This window comes from Myotis davidii, unplaced genomic scaffold (assembly GCF_000327345.1).
Source record: "Myotis davidii unplaced genomic scaffold, ASM32734v1 scaffold134, whole genome shotgun sequence".
In the NCBI taxonomy this organism is placed as follows: domain Eukaryota; kingdom Metazoa; phylum Chordata; class Mammalia; order Chiroptera; family Vespertilionidae; genus Myotis; species Myotis davidii.
The window spans coordinates 3,048,407-3,055,022 of NW_006288853.1; positions in this window are offsets into that span (position 1 = coordinate 3,048,407).

The window sequence follows — 6,616 nt, forward strand, 5'->3', positions numbered from 1 at the left end:
TTTTTTAAAATAATTCTTTATTGTTGAAAGTATTACATATGTCCCCTTCCTCCCCCATTGACCCTCTCCAGCCTGCTTCCCACCCCAGGCCCTCACCGCCCCAGTGTCTGTGCCCGTGGGCCATTCATAAATGCATACAAGGTCCTTGGTTGATTACCTCCCGCCCTCCCCTGCCTTCCCTCCAGAGATTCCGCTCTCTGTCCCATGCTTCCATGTCTCTGGGTCCACTCGGGTCATCAGTTTATTTTGTTACTCCGTTTCCACATGCGAGTGAGATTATGCGATACTTGTCTTGCTCTGACTGACTTATTTCACTTAGCACGATACTCTCCAGGTCCCTCCATGCTGACTCAAAGTCCACCCACAACTTAAATGCTTTTTCCATCTTAACTAAGTACTTATCACACACTGTGGCCATAACTTTTGCAGTTTGAGGTTGCAAGAGCAAAACTGGCACAAATTTGTTTTTCCTTCACAATATCACCAATAGAAGGTCGATTCTTATCCTAGATTTTAGCAAGCTCAGCATACAATTTTTTATCCTTAAGTTGAGAATTTTCACCTTTCCATTTAAAAGACCCAAACTTTAGCCCTGGCCGGTGTAGTTCAGTTGGTTGAGCGTCATCCCCTGCGCCAAAAGGCCTCTGGTTCCATTCCCAGACAGGGCCAGTCAGGGCACATGCCTGGCTGTGGGCTTTATCCCCTGTAGGGGGCCTGCAGGAGGCAGCTGATCAGTGATTCTCATCATTGATGTTTCTCTCTCTCTCTCCCTCCCTCCCTCACTGGCTCCCTCTCTCCCTCTTGCTCTCTCCCTAAAATCAACAAAAACATTTTAAAAAGAAGAGGCACTTTACAGCTTCTCTGTGGCATATCTGGATTACCAGCATCTCTGCTCTTGTACATGGGGCCGTTATTAAGTAAAAGAAGAGGCACTTACCCGCAAGCCCCGCGATGCTGTGCCAGTGGGTAGGATAGCCGGACTGGCAGCTTCTACGTAACTAACAGGTGGGGAGCTGTGTATACACCAGGGAGACGCTGAAAAGGGATCATTCACATCCCAGGCAGGAAGGCAAGAAACCTCGAGAGATTTCATCCTACGCAGAACAGCACACAATTTAAAACCTATGAAATGTTTATCTCTGGAATTTTCCATTTAATATTCTCTATTTAACTGGGGGTCTTTCTAAGTCACAACTTTTTTTTTTTAGTTAACCCTCACCGGAGGATATTTTCCCATTGATTTTTAGAGAGAGTGGAAGGGAAAGGGACAGAGAGAAACATCGATGTGAGAGAGACACATTGATTGGTTGCCTCCTGCAGGTACCCCAACCAGGGCCGGGGAACCTGCAATCAAAGTACGTGCCCTTGACCGGAATCGAACCTGGGACCCTTCAGTCCACAGGCTGACGCTCTACCCACTGAGCCAAACCAGCTAGGGTTCCATTTAATATTTTGAGGTTGACCATGGGTAACTGAAATTTCAGAAAGAGAAACCAAGGGAGGGGGCCTCCTGTACTACAAATACCGTGTCAACGGCAACTAGTAACTCAGAGGCGGGTCCTATACCAGGAAGATGTGAAGCCACGTAAAATGTGGAATGATTTTGCACAACATGTTCTCAGAATAAAGAGAATCCACTTCTTGATGCCGAGACACAGGGTCCTGGTGTTGGACCACAGAGGAGGGAATGCTAGGCTAGCACCCGACTTAGTTCTGAAGGGCGCAGTATTTACAAAGTCCTAATCGTGTAAGTGCTGCTTACGGGCATTGAATTTCCAAATTAAACCTAGAGACAAAATGAAGATTTCATTATGATTACAGAACAAAATATAATTATGGACAATCAAAAGTATAGAAGACAGTCCAGCTGGTGTGGCTCAGTGGTTGAGCATTGAGCTATGAACCAGGAGGTCATGGTTCGATCCTGGTCAGGGCACATGCCTGGATTGCACACCACTAGCGGGTGTGCAGGAGGCAGCCGATCAATGATTCTCATCATTGATGTTTCTATCTCTCCCTGTCTGAAACCAATCAAAAATATATTCTTTTAAAAAAAGTATAGCCCTAACCGGTTTGGTTCAGTGGATAGAGCGTCGGCCTGCGAACTGAAGGGTCCCAGGTTCAAGACTGGTCAAGAGCATGTACCTTTGTTGCGGGCACATCCCCAGTAGGGGGTGTGCAGGAGGCAGCTGATCGATGTTTCTAACTCTCTATCCTTCTCCCTCCTCTCTGTAAAAAAATCAATAAAATATATTTAACAACAACAACAAAAAGTATAGAAGACAGAGGTAGAAATGAGGTAGAGAGGAGTGGACCAGAGAAAGATAAGGGCACACACGTCCACATCTTATATAACAATGACTCATGAGATAATACCTAAAGTTGGTGGAGTCAGAAGTAGAGATTGAAGTGTATTACTTGACATTTCCAAGGTAATCAGTGGAAGAAATAAAAGTGAAAATATACTGTCAACAATTGGAAAAGGGAGGAGAAAAGCGAGTTAAATTCTCATCCTTAGCATTGATAGACACTCTAAAAGTGAAACTTAGTCAAGAAGAAGAGGTAAGGATAAAATAAATAATAAAATGCTCCATAGCCTGGCCAGTGTGGCTCAGTAGTTGAGCATAGACTTATGAACCAGGAGGTCTCGGTTCGATTCCCTGTCAGGACACATGTCTGGGTTATAGGCTTAATCTCCAGGAGGGGGCATGCAGGAGGCAGTCGATCAGTGATTCTCATCATTGATGTTTCTATCTCTCTCTCTTCCTTTCTCTCTGAAATTAATAAAGACTTTAATAATAATAAAGGCTCCATAAATACTTTCATTTGAATCTATGATGTCATAGGTTATAAGATGCGTACTGATTTCTAGAAATAGTAGAATGCTAAAAAAAAAGTTATAAAATCAATAAAATACAGCAGTTATAGGCTGCTGTGAGTTTATTGCCCATGTCTGAGTCCGTGCTACAGTTTAAGGTTTACCCTTGTGATATCTGTGAAGTCAAACTCATCGGTGTCTCTGTGGGCTTAAAACCAATCATAGAAATAAATCCTAACACAATGGAGTTGGACTATGTCTCCTTCCCCAGCACACACAAAACCAATCTTGTTCTTCCAACTGCTGTCCTCTTGGGGGTGAAAGGGAATGAGCGGTCGGCACTGCTTTCTCCCCTTCTTTCCCTGAATTTTGAGTTTTATGTCCCTGTCCCCCACTGTTAACATGTTTCAAACTCCGCCATTCACTTTGCAAGTAATTACAAAACTTGGTATTCTTGGTTCCTCGGATATGAAAGGACAGCTATTGCAGATCTAGGTTGTATTTTTCTGATCTCATTCCCAATTTCTCGTAAGAAGCCCAAAGTAGCCTGGAGGCTGGAGCCACCCAAGCATGGCCACATGGTCTCCAGGGGTGCCCACATAGTGCCTGTAACCACTCACAGACCCTGGTTTTCAAACATGAAAACAAACATAATGAGCTAGAGTCCTTAAGCTTTGCTTATTAGAGTAAAACTTGCTGTAGAGCAGAAGGTAAATAAATGTAAACATTTAAATATTAATGTTTGGATGGAAAGGAAGGTCGGGTAGAAAGAAATTTCACACTGCAATAGTTCTTTTCTCTTTAGGTGGGTGGCCCCTCCAAGATTCAAATTCACAGGAAGCAGATCAAGGTTTTGTCACATGACCTCCCAAGAAAGGGTAGAGTCCGGGGAAAGCGTGGCCAGAATAGAAGGACGCCAGAGATTATGATTTCTTACACCTCCAGGCAGAGTCCAGCTCAGGCTGGGGGCGGGGCGGTCTTCAGAAAGCAGGGTCTTCTCTCAAGGAGTTCCGGGAGGGAGGCGGGGAGGCAGACACTTTCTTCGATCTGTGGGATCCAGTAGGCGGGATATGTCAGCTCCCTCCAGCTTCCTCCCTGCTGCCCTAGGATTCCTTTATATGGTCCAGTTTTTACAATTACGGGGACCGCCCAACCCTTGGGGCCTAGGAGTTAAGTGCCTGGTTGCTTAAACTCAGCACAATGTCTGAAAAGATGGGCTCCCCAGGTACAAAGAACTCTCCAGGTCTATTAAACTACATACAACAGCCCTGGCTGGTGTGGCTCAGATGGTTGAGTGTCCTCCCATGCACCAAAAGGTTGCCAGTTTGATTCCTGGTCAGAGCACATGCTCAGGTTTCAGGCTTGATCCCCAGTAGGGGGCGTGCAGGAGGCAGCCAGTCAGTGCTTCTCTCTCTTCCTCTCCCTTACCTTCTCTAAAATCAATTTTTTAAAAATGCATTAAAAGCACATGCAACAGTCAGTATCACACTTAGACTTCAAATGGAGCTGCATCTTCAACTCAGTTTTAAGACGCTAACATAGAGGAGAGTCTGGGAGCCAAAGAAAGAGTCTTGCTATACATGCTGTGTTGGGGGCGACCCCTACATGTTGTAAATATTTAGCTGATATGTTTGTCTATTTGATCTAACCCTGGTTTTCCTTCCTTGACTGTTTTGAAGTCATGAGTGTTTTTGGCATCAATGCCTTGATGTCACCTGTTCTTCTATTGCTGGTCCCAATTCCCAGCTGTTAAGGCCGTGTGTGACTCCTCCGGACTCGCACTGGGAAAGCCCCTCGCCTTATCCTGCACACCTGCTCATTCTCTGGCCATTTTCACTTGAGAAAAATGAAGGAGAGGGAGGGAGGTCCTGCCTTTGTGGCCTTTGTCCTCTGTGCATGGTTCTCTGTTGGTAGGAGAGACCTGACCAGCCAGCACGCACTATCTACAGGGCATGTCTACCTGGGATGGACTTTTCAGGTGGTTCCTTGGCAACCAGACCTACTGTCCTTCCCTTCCCTCCACTTACCAGTAACTAAAAAGAGCGCAAAATTGGCTTAGTGGAGCCACCAATACGAACACATTTTTATGAACATGCACAGTCTCTCTATGCTCATTTCTTTTCTTTCTTTCTTGTTTTTTATTTGGTGGTGGTGTCTCTTTTTTTGTGGGGTTTTGTTGGTGGTGGTGGTGGTGGTGGTGATGGTGGTCTGTGTGTGTGTGTGTGTGTGTGTGTGTGTGTTTGAGAGGAAGGGAGAGAGAGAGAGAGAGAGAGAGAGAGAGGAGAGAGCGACATCACATGCACAAACAGGATGGGCAGAAACAGACAGAGAGGCAGAGAGTGAGAGATGCATTAAACCATGATCTAGTTCATACTTCAACCCTCAACCACTGAGCCACGCCAGCCGGGCTAGAACTCATTTCTTAAAGGGCCTACACTTCTTTTCCAGAACCATTTGAAAGCTGAAAAAAATCAGAACATTTAAGGCCAGAAGGACCTTCAGGATCTATTAGCCACTGTCCTATTTTACAGATGAGGCCCACACCGATGACACCCAGCGTGCGCATAGCTAGTTATTAGAAGTGGGACCACGCCCTGGGGTTCCTGTTCCCAGTCCTGGGCTCTTTCCACTGTCCTGGGAGCCACCTCCATGTGGAACAGCACCACCAACTAGCAAACCTGCCAAGTAGCTCTCTCTGAGGGCAAGGACCATTCCACATTGCTTTATGGGTCCCCTGGCCCCGGGACAGTGATGGCCAACAACAGGTACTCAGGACTTTTCCTGATGCCTGACCTAAGTTTCTGTAACTTAAATCGATGGTTAAAATCCTAATATGCAGCTGATGGCTTCCTCCACGAGAGGACATCTATCTATAAGTCTACTTCTGAGAGTTAGCAGCCTTGGACAGCCGAGGCACAGACAATGTAGCTCTAAAAACGGTAATATTATGTCATTGCCACGTCTTACTGTGAAAGAGAATATTCTAAGACTGTTTGCTCATCTTAGAATGAATACCTACATCTTTTGGTGGCAAAATGACACATATAGTGGGAGCCTAGTAAGTACAGATAAGCAATTGAAATTAATGTATGTGAAGTATGTAATAACATGCATGCCTCACACTCTCATCCTTTAACTTGGGGATAGGAGGGTGTTGCGAATGGGGTTTGTTGCTGATTCCATAGTCTCATATAAAACTCCTCAGTCATAACAGAGCAATCAGATACTTTAGAAAATTGAACACTATGTTCATTCTTCCATCCGGATTAGATAAATCCCCGTTTTGTGTCTTTGACACTAGCCATGCATTCATTTAGAACTTTCTTCCATCATATTCTTAGCCACTTTCTTAGGCCTTTTCGTTGCCATCTTGGTTGTTAGTAAGCTGACCTAACCAAAATTTGAAATGGCTGCCTCCGCAGGTAGAACCAATTTCAGCTTAGTTTTAACTTTCTCATTGTCCATCCCCAAACGAAATGGCCACAGAGAATGATGTTGCCTTTGGGGCAGAGAGCTTTGATTCATTAAAACATTTCCTTCAAGTTTTCTGGCTTCTTTTCTTTGGTCCTGCTTGCTTGTCCTTTGTAATTTGCTTTTATTTATTCTGAATTATATTCTATTTTTTGGTCATGGTACTCCCTTGACCAACAAGTTAAGCTCTATCACAATTCTCTGAGTTAGTTTTAGCCTTTTAGAGACTCTTTCAGAAACATAGAATTGTTTTATCTTCACACAAAAAATAGCTTCCTGAAATACACATGTCTGGGGTGGGGCATTGTATTGAAGTTACCTCTTCCT